Below are 24,939 nucleotides of genomic sequence, written 5' to 3'. Positions count from 1 at the left end.
ACAATTCCTCTCATCACTGAAGGGGAATGTATAAAAACAAAGCTGAAAGTCAACGTTTTTGATTCAGAGGAAATTCTATTTTCCTTAGGAAAGAAAAATAATTTCAGAGTGAAAAGCGAATTTTTCAGATCTGCTGTCAGAAGGGAGAACTCCATATGCTGCCCCAGCCTACACTTCCCTCATGCATTTTCAAACCTTGGCTTAGCAACCAGAGACTTCACAAGACCCCCCAGCCTCTTCAACGTTTTCCAGAGCTCCCAGTTCCTCAAGAGACCATGTAAATTCTTCAGAGATTAAGGACCAACCTCTCCAGCTTACATCTTCACTACAGAAATAGCAACAAATTGAAAACCTTTAATGCAAGTTATTAAAAGGAGAAGACTTTTTTAAGAAATGGAAATGCTTTATTCTTGCATTTATGACACAGGAATTGTAATTGGACCTTACTCCAGTCTCTGCTAAGAACTTCCTGCAGACAGGATTTTGTTTGAACCTCTCATAAAAATGAATTCACACCAGGGTTGTCTATTAGTGTTTTTCAGGCATCTCAAAGCCTGCCATTTCCCTTCTGAATGTTCTTGGCAACCTTATCACTCCCTTAAGAGAAGGTTTTTGTGTAACAAATAGGGAACATTATTTCAGGTTTGCAACGCTATGTGTGGATGGAAAGTGTTCATATATGGCCTCCTACAAAGAGCGGCAGTGAGTGAAATAACTGTGGTTGACTTCAGAGTGCTTTGATCCAAGCCCTGAGTCATAGCAGCTACAATTGGTGATAATCAAAATGTAGCTTTTGTTACTGGGCAGGATATGTAGAAGCTTTAAAAATTCTGCTTCTAGAAAATAGTAGGTGTTTCCTATGCTTCTCTCATTAATACTTCAATATATTGACAGAAATACTGTAGAACAGGCCTTTTCCTTAAGCTAAAGAGCCAAAACCTGAGCTCCAGATTTGCAAGATGATTTAATGGCAGTAGGACTTGGTGAATCAGATATTCTTGTTGTTGTTTGCTTTGGTCATATTTCCTTAAGCACATATGTCTTCATTCAGTGGTACGTTTAGGAGTTTAAATGAGTACTTCATGCATGGCTGACATATTTTCAGAGAAAGTTGCCAATAAAACTTTCTCCTACATTGTCATAAAGCACCTTTTTTTTTTTTTTTTTTTTTTTTGTGTGTGTGTGCAACATGGTGCTAGAAAGCTAACAGAATTAACTGTCATATTTTATTAAACCCCCCTCCTAGCATATGTCCAATAATAAAGAGTCCAATAGTCAAAATTAAGACAGCTGAGGAGGTGTTGATAAAGATCTGTGGTTTCCTAGTTTGATTTTGTTGTTGTTGTTGTTCTGAAGTCTAAAACAGATCTACTTGTGGAGGCGGAACTCATCTTTTTCTAAATCAAGTATGTAGAAAATGAAGACTTCTCCCATTCCTGGGTTAATAATGTCAGTCATCTAAAGCATAACCAAAGGTTCACCTCATTGAATTGACAATGGATGTAATCCTAGTGTCCTAAAAAGAGCAATCTGAAGATACAGAAATGGAGAAGCATCCTCAAAAGGAAATAACGGACCTTCATGAAAGATCACAGAGTCTGGCAACATCCTTCTGAACATGGGCACCCCATCACAACCTCTGACAACCTACTGCCATGCAGACACTGAATGGATCCATTACAGGATGACAACAGCTCCCTCACAATCCATAAATGATTTCTACCCTGAACCCGCCTTTCCTTGATCCTCCACCTCCATGTCCCCTCCATGCTTCATAGTTTATTAATGTCTTTGTCAGATAAGATGATTCATCCCAGAGGAAGGCATCAGTTTGAGAATACATATATCAAAACAAAGTGCAAACTGTGTAGCACTGGATGAACAGCGCTTGGAACAAGAGTCAAGAAAAATCAATAGGTTATTGAAATTGTAATTGGAAGAACTTATTTGTTTTTAATAATAATGTTATAAATCTAAAAGCCCAGCCTGAGAGATGGGTATCAGACAGGAGGAAAAGAGGAAAAATCAATTATTGTGGTGACTTGATTCTCAAGTCATGCATGGCTGCAGTTCAGTCATAATCCTTTCCTCATAAATTAATGCTTTTATCACTCCCAGGAGTGAGAGGGATGAACACTGTACTGGCCTGGGTGGAGAGGGAGTCAAGCGCAGTGATGAAGTGGGGATTTATAGATGAAATTGAGCAATATTGTTTGGGTTTGTTTGACAAGGGTAGAAGGCTACTCACTTAAAGGATAATGATCCCTTTGGGCTATATGGGGACATGTACCTTATAGATTGCAATGATGGGTTGATCACGAGCTGGCTTCAAACTATCCTTTGCATGCAAAGGCAGCTGGGAGGCTGTGGTTATTCACACAGGTGTGTTCGGTGATAACTGGGGGGGGGGGGGGGGGGGGGCACCATGCTAAATGAGACACCATCAGCTCCCTACTGCCAGGGTATGAAGGAGGACACTATGCTATGGGAATCTGGAAATCTTCTGAGTCTGTGAGAGCATGGAGCAAAATGGGAGGGCTCCCATCTCCACATAAGCAGCAGGGGGGATGTTGAGTGCTCAAATATGACTGCAAACTAAACATGGGGAAAAGATTGTTAATCAAGGAGTCCATCTTGGGGAATTTCCTCCCTATTTGAGCTTGACAGCTTTTGAAATGCTTCTTCCACTCCTTGGCTGTTAACAAGTTCAGGGCAGTGTGCCCACAAAGCTGTACACCAGCATGGCTGCAGGGGGTCACAGAAATGCCCACTGCATAGGTTGCTCTGACTGCCTGATCGCCTGCTGGTGTTAGAGTAGTTTCCATTTGAGCTATTTCTTAAATGATGGAGTCAATCTCTGGCACCATCTGCTTAGTGACTGGCACTGGTGAATTAGGGAATGGTGTGGAGAAGTGGGTCTACATGACTTTCAGGACAGGCCCAGTCTGACCTAGAAGTCCAGACTTTTTCCAGTACCCATGTTGTTTTCACTCAGCCCTGCCCTCCAAAGTTTTCTTGCTCAGGACAGTGATCAGGTTAAATATGCCTTCTTAGCCAGCTGCCTGCCTACAATGATGCTACCTCCATGTGATCCACTTACCTTGGGATTCTGGGGGAGCAAAGTCCCTCCCACTGCAAGAGAACATCATGTTTGTGACCACCTAAGCAACCTGAATGCATGTAAGACTATGGGACATGACGAGATGCATCCCAGAGTCCTGATGGAACTGGCTGATCTACTTGCCAAGCCACTGTCCACGATATTTGAAAAGTCTTGGCAGTCAGGTGGTCTCCAGTGACTGGAAAAAGGGAAACATTGCACCCATTTTTAAAAAAAAGATAGAAAGGAGGACCCTGGGAACCACCAGCCTGTTGGCCTCACATCTGTGCCTGGGAAGATCATGGAACAGACCCTCCTAGAAGCTGTGCTAAGGGACATGGAGGACAGGGAGATGATCCAAAACAGCCAGTATGGCTTCACCGAAGGCAAGTCCTGCCTGATGAACCTAGTGGCCTTCTGTGATGGAGTGACTACATCAGCAGACAAAGGAAGAGCTATGGATGTCATCGTTCTGGGTTTCTGTAAGGCCTTTGACACAGTTCCCCACAACAGCCTTCTCTCTAAAGGGGAGGTATGGATTTGATGGGTAAATTGTTCAGTGTATAAGGAATTGGTTGGATGGTCATATCCAGAAGATAGCAGTCAATGGTTCAATGTCCAAATGGAGATTGGTGATAAGTTGTGTCCCTCAGACATCTGTATTGGGATGAGTACTGTTTAATAACTTCATCAACAACATAGACAGTAAGATCGACTGCACCCTCAGCAAGTTTGCAGATGACACCAAGCTAAGTGGCACTGTTAACACGCCTGAGGGAAGGGATACCATCCAGAGAGACCTGGGCAAGCTTGAGAAGTAGGCCCATGTGAACCTCATGAGATTCAGCAAGGCCAAGTGGGTTGGGACAATCCCTGGTATCAATACAGGCTAGGGGAGAGCAGCCCTGGGCAAAGGACTTGGGGTTACTGGTGGATGAAAAGCTGGACATGAGCCAACAATGTGCGTAACCCAGAAGACCAACCAAATCCTGGGCTGCATCAAAAGAAGTGTGGCCAACAGGTCAAGGAAGGTGATTCTCTCCCTATACTCCTCTCTTGTGAGCCCCCCCTGGAGTTCTGTATCCAGCTCTGGAGCCCTCAGCACAGGAAAGACATGGCCCTGTTGGAATAGGTCCAAAGGAGGGGCACAAAGATGATCAGAGGGTTGTAACACCTCCCCTGTGAGGAAAGACTGAGAGAGTTTGAATTGTTCAGCCTGGAGAAAAGGAGACTCCAGAAAGGCTCCCTTACTGCAGCCTTTCAGTACTGAAAGAGGACTTATAAGAAAGATGGGAACAGACTTTTTAGCAGGGCCTGTAGGAATAGGACAAGGGGTAATGGTTTAAACAAAAAGAGGGTAGATTCAGACTAGATCTAAGGAAGAAGTTTTTTACAATGAGAGTGGTGAAACACTGGACCAGGTTGCCCTGAGAGGTGGTAGATGCCTCATTTGTGGAAACATTCAAGGGCACATTGGATGGGGCTCTGAGCAACCTGATCAAGTGGAAGGTGTCCCTGCTTATGGTGTGGTGTGTGTGTGGACTAGATGGCCTTTAAACACCTTTTCCATTCCAAACCATTCTATGAGTGGGGCTTAAGTAGTGTTCCTTCTCATTCTAAAATAGGCAACTACATTTGATCTGACAAATTCTGCCCCTAAAAGCCATTGGCTGTATTAGGATATTTCCACTGCAAACACTGAAAGGGTGAGGTCCACTTTTCTAGTATTAGAGATCTCCATGATAGAGTTTTCCAACTGGGCTGGTTCTCCCAGGGTCTATTTTGTGGTCAGCGGGGAGAAACAGGCCTTTTCAGGGCCTCATTTATCTCAGCTGTGTTGGATTGGCACATCACACCCCAAGAAACACCAATGGAATTATGCATTGTCTATTATCTCTTATGTTTGTGGACATGCATATGCAGTTGCGTCCCACCATTGGTGCCTATGCCACAGCCAAGCTGGCAGCCCACAACAGAGACAGAAAGTATGTAGGTCATGAGACTCCCACTGCTTCCAACAAATCCCTTGGTCTTTGTTGATCCTTTTGCTGATGCAGTGAAATTTTTGGCTTTTTCTGCCAGCAGTTGTTTGCCAGCAGGCTAATTTGAACTCCTTTTCAGTGAGCAAATTCAAATAGAGAAAGAGACCCATCTGACATCAAGCTAAAGCAAAAACCCCTCAGTTGCTTCCATTTGAAGACTGCATCACTGAAGGTCTGCAGAGTACAATTCTGGCACAGCCACAAGGTGACAAGCATGTCAGATAAGGGTAGGCACATCAACCATGCTCTTTCTTTAGATGGCAGGCTGCCCAGCAGCTGGACAGAATAGCTATGAGGGCTTAATGCCCTCCTGCATATGCAGGCAGCAGAAAAACAAGACCTGATGCATCTTGGCCCCCAGTGAAGGATTTGTGGGCTGTGTAGTTCTCTCACCTCCTGGCATGTTAGCCTCTGAAATTCAGGGAGACAGCCAGCCCCAGGGTCAGTTGTTGGGACTTTTTCAGATATCTTCAGCACACTCAATAAATCATTCCTCATTGACCTTCCCTGCTTTGGCTCCCCTTCCACAGCCCAATGGCACTAATAAAAGCCTTTGAGTCAAAAAAAAAAAAGGAATCCTTTCATGCTATCCAAAGAGACTTATGGACCATCTCATCTGTGGGCTCCTGTTTCTGGATGCTGGATCACCTCTCACAGCAACACACTGCCATGTCTGATAGAAAACAATATCCACAGGGCAGTTTATACGCCAGAATCTGTACCTTTCTAACTCACTAGTAAACAGACAAGAAGAAAAAAGGTTCTTTTTTTAACCCGAAAAATTTCAGCAGGATGCCGCTGTGAAGTCCTTTATAAATAAAAGCAAAGGAATTGGGACAGAGCTAAAATGGCAGAAGACTGGCACCTTTTCCTGCTATTTGCTGCCAGTAACAGCATAAAAGGCTTGAAAGAGCATTAAAAGCAGTGCTGGCTGCAAGGACCAGTATCATAAGACACTGTGGAAACCCAGCTGGCAAAACAAAATCCAATGTTTGACCCTTAAGACTCTTTTCATTCACTTTGCACTTGCAAATGTTTCATAAAGGCTAAAAGTCCACACTCTGGTCTCACACCAGTCAGCTCAAATCTCAGATTCACTGAAAGAAGTTTCCTAAATTGACATTATTTCAACCAATGTGTTCAACACTGCAGATTCCAGCTGTCAGGATGCTTTCACTCGTAAAGGATGCTTTGGGCATCAAATCACGCAAAGTTACCTGCAGTGCGCATACCTGTATGTTGGGTAACATGAACACCATGCTCGATAACTAGCTCAGATGTCAACATCAGATCTACAGGTCTAAACCTGGTCATTTATTGTGTCTAATAAAGCTCACAAAATATATTTCTTGCCCTAATCCACCATACAGACAGTGTGAGCTGAGTGGAATTACCTAAAATCAGGCCATAAGTAGCCTGTTTGCTTCCAGGTTTAATGTCATAGCCCACCTTTGTTTTTCTGTGCCTGGATCCCCTTATGCCCAGGTCAGAATTCTGTGTAGAACCTGTTCAATCAAAAAGCTGCTCATTGAGGAGGATGGCTGTGAGGATAGGAGAAAGGTTATTTAGATCTGCAGCAGAAAACCTTCCAAGAAGAAGATAATGGAAAGATAATTGCTTAGGAACATCTCTCATGTCTTAACACAACTTTCATGGGTTAGCAATACAACCTGGTACATGGTAAGGGAGACATCCAGACCATCAAGCAATGAAGTGGGAACAGGTCATGAAAGTATTACAGGGATTAGCTGTTCATTTAGCACAGCCCTCTTGAACCTGGGATTAGTGAGCTCTAGATCAGTTGCTATGACTTTGTAGACCACCAACAGACCACAGCCAGGGAACTATCTTTCAAGGAGTTGCTTTGCATCAAGGGTGGGGGTAAGGTACATTTAAGGATAGGATGGTTTGTCTTTTTTGTAATAGAGTTCCTTGTTTGGAATTAGAAAAAGTTGATTTAATCTGCAATTTTATAATAATGCCATAAGAACATAGCCATCTCTCATGGATTTTTATTGTATTTTGTGATTTTATCATGAGTTTTGCGTTATTTGTTAGTTTTTCTTACAGTTCTAGCTACAGAATTTGTGTCTAACATTTGTTTAATACACATAGTGAGTTTTCCTAGCTGTGGAAAGAAACTTGAAAATAAAAGACTGCCAAAGCTGAATGGTAGATAAAAATCACTCAAAGAGTATCCTGTTGTTATAGCTTTTATCTAATTGTTCTACACCATGATTTTCCAACTTGACCTATGATTTAAGAGTGTTTTGCAGATTGTGTGTGGCAGCAGGTTGTGTTCAGACTTCAAGGACTTTAAGTCTGTAAAATCAGTTCTAGTTTATAGGCCTCCTCACCCTTAGCAGGAAAATGGAGTTGCTGAGTAATAACAATCTAAAAAGAAATAACACAGGGAGATGCCAGATTTGCTCTCCAGTGATAAAAAAGGACTCACAATAATTAGGAGCTAGCAAAATTTCTTTTTCTGGGTCCTAGTAAAATGAAATGTCAAGTTCAGAGAGAAAAAAATAAAAAAACAACAACAACAAACCCAACAAAGAGGTATTTATATTCTAGGCTGCAGTTCTCTCTTGACTGCTCATTTGTGCCAGATCTTTGTGGCTATTTCAGAAAAGCACAAGCTCCTAGGACAGGGCAAATTCTCAAGCGTGCTGCAGCATGTCTACTGCAGTTTTGTGGATTCCCTGTTTCAAACACGTCTCCCTCTAGCACATGTGCAGGGCAGGACATATGTGCGCCTGACTGGACATGCCAATGCAACTCAAAACTGCTGAAAAACAGGCAGTAAGTCTCAAGAGGAGAGGAATGAGTTAATGATGAAGGAGGTGTTTAGCTCTTCAAAAAGAAACTCCTAACTGGATTGAAGTGAGTGGCAACAATCCCAACAGTTTTAGCAAGGCTATAAATTCAAACCTAGTTTTTAATCACATTAAGAGTATGGATTTGAATTTTCAATACATAAAAGAGTGTGTACAGAGATGATAGTGGTAGGTTGAATTTATGTACACAAATATACTGTTGGTGTGGTGGGTATATACTGCAGTTTTAAGTCGATGCATGTTACACAAACCTATTTATACCACTTGCAAAGATAGAAAATACATTCTTTTTCTTTTCTTTTTTTTTTTTTAATTTTTTATTTTGTTTTGTTATATAATTAAACCCACGAAACATCCAAAGTGCCTTAATGCCATTATTCCTCCAAACATAATCATGTAATCTCTCTACAACCCAGCAGGATAAAATCCATTTTAGAGCTCTCTTTGTATCCCAACAAAAACAGGAACAGAGTTCTCACAATCTTTAAACAGAACATGATCCAAGTCTGTTAATCACGGATCCGGTCTGGAGAGGTCTGGCTCCTCTCTGAGCTGAATGGAAGTTATTTTGGTGCAGAAATGAGAATCTCATTTTGTTGCAGAGGACAGAATAAGTGAGCCTGAATATGATAACAGCCAGAAGTCCTGAACAGCATTAATGAAACATCTGTCTGTATCAGGAATATCCTCCCAATGAATCAAGGGTTTAAAGGCTGCAGGAGCTCTTGTTATTCTTTGGTTGTGCTAATAAGTGGAAAAGCATTTCCAGCTAACAGCTTCATTCAGGTGAGGCCAAATAATCTACTCAGAGCTGCAGAAAGAAGAATCTTCAGGCTGCAAAATATTTTCATGGTATTCATATTTATGATACTTTCCAGGGTAATAGCCATGATGGCACTCAGTTAATAGCAGTAATGACATTAATTGCAGGTGTTTCTACTTAAATACTCATTAACGCTCTAATTTCGCTCTTTTGGCTTAAACAAAATTTCCATCCTGTCACGGGCTTCAGGGAGAGCAGAAAGTGATTCCAGAGAGCACCTCTGTGCCTCCCATCCTGACTGAGGAGCAACTGGGCTCTCCTGCTTAAGAAAGCACTGGGGTCCAGCACCTGCATCTTTGCCCTTGGCTAAAAACGATGCTCCAGAGCCATAGGGTTTTCTATATGTCATGAACTTTCGTTGCAGCCAGTGGTTCAAGTGAATAAAGACCACGGGTTGATTGCACACATCCAGACTTCTTCCCCTGGATGAGGCGAGGAGCCAATGTCCTAGCAGTAGGTCCTAGAAACTCTTCTGTATTCAAAAGCCTGGGGATGTAATTTGACCATGAGGTACCTGCGGTAAGTGTTTGGGGTACCAGCATGTCTCTTCCCATACATGATCTATCCAGTACAACGTATACTTACTACTGTTAACTTGATGAATTGTGAGTGTGCGTAGGGATAGGCCCTGCCCTGAGACCTAGCTATGAAGGTTAAATTCCTCCATCCAACCCATGAAGTCTTACAATGGATTTTTCTTACTATTTCATGACAAGTCTGCATGTCATACAGAAAGAAATACAGGTTCAGAGCTTAAACTTGCTATGACTCATGGTTTGTTTTTTTTTTAAAATGGCTAGTAAAGTCAGTAGTTTTACTGTAACCGCCTTGGTCACCTCCTTGCAGCTGAAATAGTGGAAAAGGACACAGAAGCAGTCCACGATCTGTTCAGCATTCCGTTGGTGTGTTTTAATGGAGGTGGTGCAAGTTGCTTTGGCTGCCGGAGATGGAGCACAGACTTACTGCAATCCATCAGCTTCAGGTGCAGAAGCATTCAAGCAAGTGAATACATCTTCAGCCTGTTGAAAATAGTATCATGAACATGTTTCCAGGCAATGTGTATATTTGGGCCCTTGGTCAGGGTCGCCCAGTCCCCTAGCAGCAGAGACAAGAATAGAACAATCCCACACCCCATTCTAGTCCAGCCCACTTTCTTGCTCTTGTATCTGTTGGGGTACCCCATCTCCCTCATCCCCACGGCATAGATTTCCCAGGTGATCACTAATTGAGATTCCCAGTGACTCCCTTCTCTTGCTCATTCTACATTCATCTGGAGTTGCTTCCTTTCAAAACTCATTAGTGGCATTTATCCTCATTTAAATGAGAAGAAACCACATAGGTAAGATATACAGATGGCATATTGTCTGTGGAGAATCGTTAAAACTTGGAGATTTAAAAAAAATAATAATTAAAAAAAATAAAAAAGGAAGAAGAAGAATAGTATGCTGAGGAGATAAAAACTCCTAAAGCAAATTATCTGTGGGAAAAAGACAAAGGTCTGCTGGAAGGCCAGGCTTGCTCTTGGGAAGGAGTCAGGCAATCTCTGAAGGAGCAGAGGAGAATGTGTGGAGAGCATTTCACCTCTCAAAATGACAAGAAGATGAAAAAGCAGAACAAAGTGATTAAAGAGGTAGGCAGGCAAGAGTGAGCTGATGAGCTGGTGAACAGAAGACATGAGAAAAGGAGGAGTGCTTAAACAGCAAAGTTATTTCTAGGTATGGGACCTGGAAGTGTTCCCTAAAGCTCAAATGCTGCAGTTCTGGCCACAGCCTGGCTCAATGTCAAAGCAAGGCCAGAAGGTGCATCAGCTCATTGCCTTCTGCAGGCAAGGCCAAGGACCCTGGACCATTCGCCAAGAGATGCTGTTTCATGACCAGAGGCCTTCTTATTTACAGCATAAATGCATTCATGCCGCATTTCTACTGTTTTTTACATCTTTGCCTTTTAAACTGGTTTTTCTTTTCTGTGTATTTAGCCCCTTGGTTCTCCTTCAACTGTATAAAGAGGACAGTTATATTCAGCATCTGCTTTCGGAGGCTAGCTCTGCCCACTGCATGTAAGCACTTGAATTGCATGATACGACTCAGGTAGCAGAGTAACAAAATAGATTAATTCACACCAGTGAGAAAGCAGCAATGAATTTCACAGCAGTATTAGCTTACCCAGGAGAGCTCTCTTAGCCCCAACATCTGGGTGTTTCTGCCTTATGGGCTCCAGGGGAGAAAGAGACACCAATAGCCTGGCTGAGGATCAGCTCCCACAGACAAAGGGAATGAAGACATATTGGTGCCAGGACAGCTGTTCAGCCTTTGTCCTGAATGGGTTTGAGAATCTCTTCAGTGGGCAACCCAACATGCCCTGTAACACCTGTATCATCTAAGATTCCCCATTATCCGAAGCATCCCACGGACTTTTGCATGTTCTCCCTTTGATATTTACTTTGGCCTTAGATTCAAAGCCTTATTTTATGTAGTACAAAATGTACGTACAGTAGCCTGTAATCTATCATTTGTTCAACACAAAATTTATATTCCTACATATCATTATAAAGCCTCTAACAGCAGCCTGTTAGCAATATTACGTCCACTCTGCTCTTCATGCAATTATTATCTGCTCTGAGATAGAAGCTATCTTTTCTCTGTGTATGTGTGTACAGCACTTGCATAAGCAGCCTTAGTCCATGTTTGGAGTTTCTGCATTTTGCCAAGAAGTCTACAGATTTATTGGATTAAATGATTTATGCCAGCTAAAGATGATTTCTTGGGACTACAGCATCCATGCAGCTCACTTAGCAGGTGCTGCATTATGGGAACCTGTCCCATGGCACAATCTTTAGACAGCAGTGACAAGCATGGGTGTCACAGCACACTAAGGGGAGTTTGCCACAGCAAAACCAGATGACACAGAGCTTGGGATCCAGCTGTCATATTCCTCCTTTCTACTATCTTGAATCTCCTCTGGCTTTGCCATACCGGCCTTATCCTCAAAGCATCATCAAGCAGACTGACTGCCACATGGCTGATGCTTTGTTCAACTAGGTAACCTATGCTCTTGGAGGGTACCTCCTCCCACAGGACAGATGCACATGAACTACATGAAATGAGTCAGTCAGATACCAAAGTTGCCCAACCATGCAAAGTGATCTAATAAAATAAAATTATAGAAGCACAGGGTGGTTTGGGTTGGAAGGGACCTTTGAAGATCATCTAGTCTAACCCCCACTGCCATGGGCAGGGACATCTCCCACTAGACCAGGTTGCTCAAAGCCCTGTCTAACCTGGCCTTGAACACTTCCAGTGATGGTATATCCACAAGTTCTTTGGGCAACATGTTCCAGTGTATCACCATCCTCATTGCAAAAAGTGGCTTCTTTATGTAAATCTAAATCTAGTCTCTTTTTTTATGCATTCAAGCAACAAGGTAAATTAGCCAGCAGTGAATTTCACACTGTTGTTATAGCTTGTCTAGCCCTAATGTCCAGTGTTTCTGCCACTGGTGTCCCAGAGAAGCCGGGTTGGTAAGATATGTTTTTAGCAGCAGAGAGAAAGCTGATGTACCATTGCCAGGGCAAACTCCAGTCATTTCTGACCTCCTGAACCTGAGCTCAAAGCTCCAGGAAAAGTTTGGCTGTAGAGGCAGGTACAGCTGCACAAAATGGAAGTGAATCACCACTTCTTCAGCTAGTGAATCACACAGCCACCACCAGCTCATCCTGGGATCCTCCTGCTGCATGGCTACTTCTGTAAGGGTTTCTCCTGGTAGCAAGACATTTCTCATCTTACCCCAACAGCACCAACAGCAATGAGCCCACAGTGGAGGTGGGTGATTCCCCAAGCTGCCAGCAGAAGTGCAAACAAAGGGGGGTATCTTTACTTGAGATTTGCTCACAGGTGTACCGGAAGAGTAGACCCTTATCCATGCCCTTCTAGCACAGTTCTTGTTATCTGGATAATGCCCTTCTTTCTTCCCACTGATTAGCTGCAGCTCTGTAGCTTGGCACCTAGTAAATTTTCTGTGGAGGTTTCCTGACCATGCACCATTGCAGTACTTGACAGGTTCTGGTAGGATTTGCGTGGCTGCAGTCTTGTGAACTGCACAGGGCTTACTAGTTGGGTTTGCTCCATTTAGGCCACCTTCACTCTTCACAGGGCCTGTCTGAGGATTAAAGTGTGTTTTGAGTGTTTCAGCACCATCAAGGCAAGGTATTGTGAAATGGGCCAGAATCTGGAGAACCTGAATCACAGAATGGTTGGCATTGGTAGGGACCTGTGAGGATTATCTAGTCCTGCAGTCCTGCTCAACATAGCATCAATTGGAACCGATTGCCTAGGGCTATGTCCACTGTAAATATCTCCAAAGATTGGGTCAGCCCAACAGTTGAGGACCAAATCCCAATCTTCTCATTCCTTTGTTGTCTTCTGTCAATTAGAGTCCATTGTATTATGAGCTCATTACTCTTTATCATCAACTCATATAAGCTCTATCCCAATCCGCACACCAAGTGGAAAAAGCAGATGAAGGAACATGGTAGCTTCAAGATGAAGTCAAAAGCATGCAGCTCAGGCTGAAAGTCCAGGTTCTTAGCAGTGAGAGAAATTAATCTGATAGAAAACTGATTTAAGGGAATAGTAGATTTAGGAGTCTTATAATCAAGACTGGGGGAAGAAGAAGGTACCTTTCACTGCACCTTATGCAGCCATATGTGTCCACCCAACCTGTCACCTCTACTTATTGTAGAAGTTGACTTTTACTATGATATTTCACCCTATAGATGACAAAGACAACCTAAGGTCAGGTTTCTTTATCCTGAATATGGATTTCTCCACTGTATCTGTCTATATCTGATGTCCTTGGGCATTAACAGCAGCAAAGTTTAAGGCACAATCCACACATGCTACAGTAATTGCCTATGTTTCTTCAGATGATTTGTGCCATTTGCTCCATTTACTATATTGGTTAGATCTCCCATGACTGTAACAGCAACCAAGCAACTCGGAGACATCAAATCAGTCCCACCATTGGGTATAGATACCTTCTGCGTTAAGCAGAAATTAGCAGTTTGGCAGCAGAGCTGAGGCTGTCCAAACTGCTTTCTCTAGAAATGATCACATTGGACTTTCAGGCCTTAAAAATGTTCAGAAGCATTAACAGCATCCTGGAACGTAACACACAATTCCTATTCAGCTTTATGGTGCCTCCCTGGGCATAGAATATAATGAAAAGTATCTTGCAGGTGAACAGACCTGTAGAAGCTCTTGAACCCCAAGCTCCACCCAAATAACTGCTGTCATCTGCATATCAGGAACTAATAAAACCCTTCTGCTCTCACCTCAGTGTCTCATTTGAGTCTACCTGACTGGCTGGGGACAAATGCACTTGGTGCTATGCAACTCCACTATGATTGTGCTTAGGCTTCAAAACATATCTTTTTTTCTGTAGACTTATCCACATACCGACTTTTGAATGCTACCAGTTACTATGTATTCTTGTTTGCTTTCCACAATTTAATCTCTGTGATTTATATGCTTATACTGTTCTTTGCAGCTGGCAAGTCCCTGTTATCTCTCAAATTGTTTTCAAGAACACTTTTTAAATGGCATGCAGAATAAGCAGAGGATCATCCTCCACTCTAGCAGAACTGTTCTAGTTAGAGTCATTACAGCTGTCAGGCACATCACCATTCCCAGCAGCTGCCTGAGGAAGCTAGGAAGTGTGAGTAAGGGCTGCCAGCATTTTATTTTTTTTTTTTAAATACTATATTTATGTATTAACAGACATTGTTTTCTTGATAGCAGGTGAGAAATCATGTAGGAATGCCCAGCTGGACCAGTAGGAATGACAGACTGAAAAGCTGATGCGTGCTGGTTATTCATTGTCCAACCAACATTGCTAGGCATTCCCTAAACTCATGTAATGTAATAGTGAATTATTGTTCATGCTTCCACATTTTGATCTATGTAAATGAGGAAACTGGGCAGAGGGAGGTTGAAAATATACTTCAGATGTGATACATGGAAGAATCAGGGGAAAAAGTCTGCTGTTCTGACCCAGTCTTTGCTGCTACAGGTAAAAGAACATTTTTCTGTTTGTTTTTGAGGGCTAATAGATTACTTGTCCTTCTTCTTCTGACATTTGCATCAGGTTTTCCAGGTCTGGAGTCCCTGACTGTAACTGCTTCTACCTCAGTCATGAGACTGCTTTGAAACCCAGGGGATGCTGCTGCTGCTGCTGCTGCTGCGACTAATACACCAGAGTCTCTTTACCTGATTCTCCTCACACTGGCTTCACATTTTCAAATCATTTTCTCCAGGATCATGAGTGAGAGACATCCTTTAAAAAACCCCAACTCAATTTTTTGAGTGATCCCATGTCTCCAACAATTAAAGTTTACAAAAGACCCAGGTGAGTACCCTGGGGCTTGCAATAAACAAGTATAAAACCCATCTATACCTAATTAAACACGTATCAAGTACATTTGGTTATCAGAGAAAGTGTGTTCTGTCCAGGGAAGCCTGGCTATTGGGAAAATTTTCAAGAAAACAAAATTACTTGAAAAAAAAGCAAAACTGAAAAACAGGATCTCATCCATGTTAAGAGGTTATTTGCCACAGCAGACTCCTGAGAAAACAGGTTTCTGTGCAATGAAGTCAAGCTACTTTATCCTCTTTTATAACTAATAATCAGCTGTAACTAACAGTCATCTAAGCCGCCTTGTCATCCTCTGTCATTCACTCTGCCCACATCCAGCTAGAACCATTAACTCTATCTTACAGCCTCTTTAAAAGTACAGGAAGGTGAAATCAGTTACAGACGATGGGCAAGAAACTCTAGAACAGATTTCATAATAAGGGAAGAGTGTTGAATGTGTCTGCTTGGAAGAAAACTACTCAAGATTACAAGCAGTGTGCATTTTCCAGAACTCTTCATGTGAAAATTTTATTATGTACTTGTGCTGTTTTTAGCTGGGGGAGACTAAATTTTCTCCACAGTAGCTCGTATGGGGCTGTGGTTTGGATTTGTGCTGGAAACAGCGCTGACAACACAGGGATGTCTGGTTCCTGCTGAGCAGCGCTCACACAGAGCCAAGGGCTTTGCTGCTCCTCACCCCACCCACCAGCCAGCAGGCTGGGGGGGCACAAGGAGCTGGGAGGGGACACAGCCGGGACAGCTGACCCCAGCTGACCCCAGGGGTATTCCAGGCTGCATGACAACATGCTCAGCACATACAGCTGGGGGAAGAAGAAGGAAGGGGAGGACATCCAGAGTGATGGTGTTTGTCTTTCCAAGTCTCCATTACACGTGATGGAGCCCTGCTTTCCTGGGGATGGCTGAGCACCTGCCTTCTGGTGGGAGGTGGTCAATGAATTCCTTGTTTTGCTTTGATTGCATGCGTGCCTTTTGCTCTACCTATTAAACTGTCTTTATGTCAACCCACAATGTTTCTCACTTTTACCCTCCTAATTATCTCCCCCATACCACTGCGGGGGGAGTGAGAGAGTGGCTGTGTGGGGCTCAGTTACCAGCTGACCAGTTAAACCCTGACAGTACTAAATGTATATCGCCATGTAGGAAAAGATTCATCCATCTGTTTGCAAAGCCAGGTACTTACAATTAGGTCAGCCACAAACATTCAAAAATCATGAGATAAGATTAAAAATGACAGGCTTTAAAAAATACAGTACAAGTGAATTTAATAACCTCCCTGGCTTCCTTGATTGTAGGAGATGCTATTTTAATGCAGTTCTCCTCTGTTATGTTGGCCTGGAGCACACCAAGTTAAGATCAGTTAAAGCAGTCCTTCCTTCAGTCCTAAAAGATCTTCATTTGGGGCAGAAGTCATCGATGTAGTAAAGGGTCTGTCACCAGAAATCACAGACCTCCAGATACAATGGCAAAAGGCAGCAGTCCTGTAATCACACAAGGTGAAAATAGATCCTGACCATGGAATGATCTCAAAGCTAAAATATATAGTAGGTGACATTTTAATGAAAAGTCCATAACCAGTTCAACTTTTCCAGAGTTCATTGACCTTTTAGAGCACCCAAAGTGCCTAAGAAGATATTCCAGTAGGGACTCAAAACAGGAAGAAATATTTCCCCTCAGAGGTTCAGTGCTTGCCACAGATGCAGGAGCCTCTTTCAAAGTGAGAATCATATTTTATTTTTTGTGATTTAAAGGCTATAACATGGAGCTGCAACTGTGTTTCCTGCCTTGCAACTAGGAAAAACAAAGAAAGTTTAATCAAAGATTATAGCCACTTTTGATGAAAATTAGTTTGGGCTGTATCCACTCTTTTCCAGCTGTAATTAGTGAGATAAAGGAGTTGGGATTTGGCAAAGAAACCATTAAGTCTCAGTCCAATAACTCTGCCACTCAGGGTAAGGAGATGCTGTCATCTCTTTGGCTAACAAGTGTGTCATACTGTGAGCCATTTTTAGCAGCCTGCATTAAGGGTTACCGAGCTGCTCCACAGCCCCTGGGAGAGGCCACAAGGCAGAATGAACATCACCCATCTCAAACCCTGCACTGCTGTGAGGGACTGGGATGAGGAAGACTGCTCTAGAGGAAGAAAAACAGTACGGTTTTGCCTTTTCCCCATTCCTTGCATCCAGGTGACACAACTTAATTTACAAACCATAACTAAGTAAAACCAGATTTTCAATTACACATTTGCACTGCTGTGCACCCATGTGATGGACGCGCAGTGTTTTCTCACTGACCAAAATTTTCTTTTTCCTTCTGTGTCTACAGAGGTGAGCTAAGGCACCCAAGGTTTAGTCAGCATAGTTTGAATTATTAAATATGATCGGTGACAAAATTGGCATTGAAAGCAAAGGCATCTGATAACCATCTCTGTGTCTTAGGCACTGGGATTGTCCATGCCCATCTCACATGGGCTGAAGCATCTGTCTTGTCCTGATAACTCAAAAGCAGCAATAAAGCACAGATACCAGTGCCACCAATGTCTCCCTGGTGAGGGCCATCACCACACACTGTCATCTACAGGGTACAAAAAATCTTCATGTCACACCCACACCACCAGCAAACTATGCATGGGTAGAGGTGATGATGGTCAGATAAAATCGTCTCATCAGCCACATGGAGTTAAAGATGTCACACAGGCCTGAAGAACATTTGCTGGTGGTTGAGATCTGCTCCTGCTGGTGTCTGCAGGCAGCAACAGCGAAAACAAAGATGATCTAGGCCATGTCTATTGCAAAATACTTTTCACCCTGGCAAAATAAAAGCCCATGTCAGCTTTTTGTATGCAGCCGCTGAATTTGCTGGCCCTGCTCAGCTCCTCTGCCACATTTGCATCAGCCATATCAGGGCATATCCCTTATATCATATCAGCATTTATCCTCTGTTTGAACAATACCTCACCGGCAGCTGAGCCAAGGACTTTTGGCAGGGCAAACACAGCAGATTTCTCAAGCACACAACAGCACTCCCTGCTGTGCAGGGCATGCTTCGCCTGAGCCTTGCCTGAGCTGGAAATTTTGCAGTATAGCCACCAGATTATCTAATTTTAAAAATGTTTGCAGAGCCACCTTTCATCTGAAAATCTTGGCAGAGCTCCTAAATCCAGCCTTCCTTGAGAAACATCAAATTACTGGCTAAGCATAAAAGTTGTTAAACCTTTCAAGCTCTGTTTGGTTGTTGACTTTATGTTCTCCTGTGATTCAGTCTTTATGGGCAAATGCACAGACAGCATAAACGCCTTGTGATATTTCCAAGTAGAAAAACAGAAGCAACTGAGATCATCTTTGAACATTACATGAAGGGAGTCTGTAGAAATGTAACATCTTCTGATGACTGCATCAGTAATTAAATACACAGAAAAGATCTAACTCTACCACTGATCACAATTATCCATTATTCTTTCCTCATTTTAATGAGTGTTTATACTAAAAGCCTGTTTGAAGTTTTAACTAGAGTGCTATGACTGACATCTAGGTAATGAAATGCAGTGATTTAATATCCTTGAAGTTCCTGTTCCCAGAATGATCCTGAAAACCTCTGTTTTTTACAGTTCTGAACAACATCATCCAAAATGCTGGGTTTCCCATATTCATTTCCCTTTCATTACTCTGTCTTAATGAACTATGAAACCATGATCAGACTTGGACAGGAAGGTAAATATTCACATTAGAAGATCAGAGCAAATTCTTTGTCTCTTGAAAGGATTCACCTTATGAAGCTTTACCCTCTCAAATAATACATTTAATTTCATTTATTTCTAAGGTCTTGGTGCTTAAAGGAGAGCTATAATGGCCTTCAGAGGAGGTTTCAACTGAGATACCTTAGCCACCAAGTTAGTGTAAGATAAATCACTATCTGGAAGTGCCTATTTCTCTCTACTGACTACAGAAGGAGCATAGATGCTTATCTAGAATGAGTCACCTAATTTGTAGATAGTAAGTTAATTAAGGTGAACTCAGCTTTGTAGACTTGAGGACTGTATCTTCTTACCTGCATGACAGCATGATAGGGTAAGGTGCTGCCACTTTGTTTGCCCATCATAACTCCAGTCTTGTGAAATTGACTGAAGTTGATTTATAAAGGCACCTCCCTTGATTTAAAAACATGAAGAAAAGAAAAATTCATTACTTCTCTTGAGAATCTTTTTATTTCTGATTTATAATTAGTCATCTCTACCCATACTTGAAATGTTTGCCTTGTTTAGTATTGGAATTTTTCTAACCTTGGTTCCAACCGTTGGCTCTTGTTACACCTCTTTCTGCTGGATTAAAGAGCTGTTAGCAACTGTGTTGGGCTTTTTTCTCCTTTTGAAAGGCTTTATTTGCCTAATCAAATCACTCTAAATTATTTTGTTCAGATAAAGAGATGGAATGCACTCTACATAAAAATAGAAATAAACAGGAATGGCAGCCTCAAAACAAGGTAAATTACTGCCAGCCTAGGGAGTTAGCTGTAGATGACATAAACATTTCTACTTGCTTCCTATGCTCCCAGGGCACAGTGAATAAATATATGGGGTTCTGGAAGGATCTAGGTAATGTTAAGATGCATTTCTACTGCATTTCTTAGAGCAAGTTGCAATCCTGAAAACGAATTTTAATGTGGAATAAGGGAAAATATTGAAAAAAACCTCCTCCAGTGTGATACTAACTTTTGGGATGCTTCTTTTCTTTATTTTTCTTTTCTTTTTTCTTTTTTTCCACCTCACCAAAATTTCTCTTTCAAAGTTTTGGTATGACAATCTAACAACCCCTGTCACGGGCTTGATAAAAAGCCAGTAACAACCAGCTAGAAAGGTTGGTCCATGGGCTGTGGGAGGATAGCCATGACAGGCGGTGTGGAAGGAGGATCAAAACTAGAGGTGATTCCCAGGGTGAAATTACCATGTCTGGTGGAGTACAGGAGGGAAGAGGAGAAGGGAAGTCCTCACACTGATTTGTACATGGTGCTGTTCCCAGGAGATCAGCAGCTCGCAGGTAGGGGAAACTTTCATAGGCGATTTAGGAATTGCCTGATTTCCATGGTCAGCCATCCCAAACTGCATCTTTCACAACTCCAGCTCCAGTCACTACAATAACTGTGTAACTCTGAATATTTTTTTAAGGGATATGGTGGAGCAGTTTGGAGAGTTAGCACGATATGGTCTTTTTTTCAGTTAAAATTTCAAAATTCAAAAGTACCTAACTTTTCTGAATGTTCAGATTAAATGTTTCCATTTTGATAACACCATTGGAAACAAGCACATATTAATTTTATTAGAAAACATAGTCAATTTCAAAATAAAACTGAAATTATAGAGGCTGCCTTAGCTAAGCATTCTTATTTATCGCAGGCAAGCCTTGTAATTTTTTTTCCAAAACTTCAGTCAGTGGGAAGCTGCCATTTTGGTTTGGGAATACAGTCAAAACTACAAGTATTTAATGAAATGGTTCCTGCTCTATTCTTCTTCTCAATATCACTGTGAAATAGGGAAATGATATTATCCCATTTTCCTATTGTGTCACGGAGGTCACAGAAACCAGGAATTTGAAGAAATTCCCATTACAGCATGGCATTGTGGGATGTTACAACCTGTATTGCACTGCAGGTAATGTATTACAGCTAAAGAGTCAAGCCATTCTTGCTAGCAGAGGGGCAACTGCCTGCTGAAACACAGATTTCTTCTGGCAGGGCGGTGTTGTATGAAAATACACTCTGTAAAATTAGTCTTTAGCTGCTGTATACCTGCTGCAAGCATACCTCATGTCTTTCCTGAGAAACATAGGTTTTATTTTATTTTTATGTTTTAAATCTGAAAAGCTCCTATGTACATTCAATCATCTCCTGGAAAACCTGTGGCCTCAGCAGTGGAAGTGAAATATTACTAGAAATAATCAAGTTTCCTTTATTCCTAAGCATTGTACCATGGTCCCTCTGCCTTGGCCTTTGCTGAAGTAGGCTAGAAGCTGGACACAATCTCCTAAAAATGTGGGTTTTAGTCTTTGAAAGCGATCTTCATATCTGCAGCAAAATCATTCAATCCTGATGTTGCATCAGCACTCCTGAAACCAACTGGCTTGTCCCAAGCCAGCAGGTACCTGTGAACCTGTCCACGTGGACTCCTGCCTCTCTCATTCAGCCTGGCCATGTAAATCAGCTCCTTGCTACCACCTGAATTCCCAGGCAGAAGGGCTCAGGAAGGGTTAGGCAGAGACTGCTGGCACCTGAATCACAGCCCCATGCATCTCCGTTCGCTCCGCCTACCTCCTTGGTGTGCAGGTACCTGAAAAATGAGCCATAGGGGCCACATTCGGTATTTTAAGTCTGTCCCAGGTTAGCCAGGTATATTACAGGATGATGGAGCTTTCAGACATATATTCTAAAGATTATAAGGGAACTGACATGTAATAAAATAGTCTAAATATTTCAGATATAATAACCTCCACCTCTCCCTCAGTACCTATCTTATTATTACCTGTCATTGTGTTCCTCAGGGGCCTTAGTCTGCTTGTTTCAGCTGGATAATTCTTTTATCACTCCAAGGCGGTCTATTAGATCTCTCCCTTTCTAAATCTTTCTCTTCAATTACTCTCATACACTTTCTCTTTTTTATCAGTAGTTTTGAGATGGATGTTCACTCAGCAGGTCCTGACAATTCCCAGCAAAGCCCTCACTCACTATCAATCATTCTCCTCCAGGTATCTTTGAATTAGAATCATAGAATAGTTTGCATTGGAAAAAAGCTTCAAGATCATCAAATCCAACCATCAACACAGGACTACCAAGTCCACTAAACCATGTGCCTAAGCAACATGTCTACAACATCTTTTGAATACCTCCAGGGATGGTCACTCAACCACATCCCTCGGCAGCCTGTTCCAAGGCTTGACAACTCATTTGGGGAAGAAATTTTTCCTAACATCCAATCTAAACCTCCCCTGGCACAACTTGTAGACCATTTCTTCTCATCTTATTGCTTGTTATCTGGGAGAAAAGATCAATCCCACCTCACCACAACCTCTTTTCAGGCAGTTGTAGAGGGCAATAAGGTCTCCCCTAAACCTTCTTTTCTTCAGGCTAATCAACCCCAGGTCCCTCAGCCGCTCCTCATCAGACTTCTCCTCCAGACCCTTCACCGGCTTTGTTGTCCTTCTCTGGACACGCTCCAGCACCTCAATGTCTTTCTTGTAGTGAGGGGACCAAACTGAACCCAGGATTTGAGGTGCGGCCTCGCCAGTGCTGAGTACAGGGAGATGATCCCTAGTCCTGCTGGCAGCACTGTTTCTGATACAAGCCATGATGTTGTTGACCTTCTTGGCCACCTGGGCACACTGCTGGCTCATGTTCAGCTGGCTGTTGACCAATACCCCAAGGTCCTTTCCTGCGGGGCAGCTTTCCGGCCACTCTTCCCCAAGCCTGTGGCGTTGTGTGGGGTTGGTGTGACCCAAGTGCAGGACCCAGCACTGAGCCTTGTTGAACCTCATATAATTGGTCTCAGCCGATCGGTCCAGCCTTTCCAGATCCCACTGCAGAGCATCCTTCCCACAGGCAGGTCAACACTTGGCCCCCAACTTGCTGTCATCGCCAAACTTACTGGAGGTGCACTCAATTCTCTCATCAAAAAAAAAAATTAAAAAGATACTAAACAGAACTCGCCTCAATATCAGCCCTGGGGAATACCACTTATTATCAGCTTTCAACCGGTTGTAAGTCCATTCACCATCACTCTTTGGGCCTGGCCATCCAGCCATTATTTTACCCAGCATAGAATGCCCATCCAAGCTATGGGCAGCCAGTTTCTCTAGGAGAATGATGTGGGAAATGGTGTCAAAGCCTTTACTAAAGTCTAAGTAGACACCATCCACAGCCTTTCCCTCATCCTTTAAGTGGGTCACCTTGCCATAGAGGGAGATCAGGTTAGTCAAGCAGGACCTGCCTTTCATAAACCTGTGCTGGCTGGGACTGATCACTTGGTTGTCCTGTACATGCTGTGTGATGATATTCAAAATTATCTACTTCATAACCTTCCCTGGCACCAAGGTCAGGCTGACAGACCTGTAGTTCCCCAGATCCTCCTTCCAGCCCTTCTTGTAGATGGGCATCACATTGTCTAACTTCTAGTCAACTGAGACCTCCCAGATTAGCCAGGACTGCTGAGAAATTACTGGAATTGGCTTCATAAGCACTTCTGCCAGCTCCCTCAGCACCCATGGGTGATCCCATCTGGCCCCATAAACATGTGTGTGTGTAAGTGCTGTACCAGGTGGTTAATCATTTCCTGCCCCACCCCCACCCCCTCCCCCCAATTATGGGGGCTTCATTCTGCTCCCCATCCCTGTCTTCCAGCTCAGGAGGCTGGGTACCCAGAGAAAACTTGTCTTGCCATTAAAGACTGAGGCAAAGAAGGCATTAAGTTCTCTAGCCTTTTACTCAGCCTTTGTCACTAGATGTTTCCCCCTGCTACCATTCAGGGATGAAGATTCTCCTTAGCCCTTCTTTTGTTGCTGATGTATTCACAGAAACATTTTTTATTATCATTTACAGCAGGAGCCAGATTAAGTTCTAGCTGGGCTTTGGCCCTTCTAACTTTTTCCCTGCATAACCTCATGATGTCCTTATAGTTCTCCTGAGTTGCCTGCCCCTTCTTCCAAAGGTTATAAATTCTCCTTTTTCCCCTGAGTTCCAGCCAAAGTTCTCTCTTCAGACAGGTTGATCGTATTCCTCCCTCACTCATCTTTTGACACATGAGGATGGTCTGCACCATTAAGATTTCCTTCTGGAAGAATGTCCCACCTTCATTGACTCCTTGGCCCTTCAGGACTGCCTCCCAAGGGACCCTGTCAACCAGGCTCCTAAACAGGCCAAAGTCTGCCCTGTGGAAGCCCAGCCTGGCATGCCTGCTGACCCCCCTCCTTACTTCTCTGAGAATCAAAAACTATCATTTCATGATTGCTGTGCCCAGGATGGCCTCCAACCATCAACAAGTCCTTCTCTGTTCAGAAACACTAGCTCCAGCAGGTGCCTTCCCTAGTTGGCTCACTGACCAGCTGGGTCAGGAAGGTCTCTTCCACACGTGCAGAAACCTCCTAGACTGTTTCCTCTCCGCTGTACTGTATTTCTGGCAGACAGCTGGTAAGTTGAGGTCCCCAAGAACAGGGACTAGCAATTGGGAGACTTCCCCCAGATGACTATAGAAAATTTAGTCTGCCTCTTCATCTTGGTTGGGTGGTCTGTAGCAGACTCGCACCAGGATATGTGCCTGGCTGGCCTTCCCCCTGATTCTTGCCCATAAACACTGAACCCTATTGTCACCATCATTAAGCTCCAGACAATAAAAATACTCCCTGACATGCAGGGTTACCCCACTACCTGTCCCTCCCTGCCTATCCCCTGTGAAGAGCCATCCATTGCAGAACTGCAGTTGTGTGGATCATCCCACCGTGTTTTTGTGACAGCAGCCATGCCACAGTTTTCCTGCCGCACAATGACTTCCAGCTCCTCCTGTTTGTTGCTCATGCTGTGTGCACTGGTACAGGTGGACTTCAGCTGGGCTATTGATCCTGCCACCTTTTTTGTGGGGAGAAATCATAATTCCTATGTGACCGTTGTCAAGTGCTTCCATGTCTTCTAATACATTAATAACCTTTCTGTCTTTACTGCTGCATGGATCTC

This window comes from Falco peregrinus, chromosome 3 (assembly GCF_023634155.1).
Source record: "Falco peregrinus isolate bFalPer1 chromosome 3, bFalPer1.pri, whole genome shotgun sequence".
Classification (NCBI taxonomy): Eukaryota; Metazoa; Chordata; class Aves; order Falconiformes; family Falconidae; genus Falco; species Falco peregrinus.
This window is presented reverse-complemented; position numbering follows the sequence as displayed.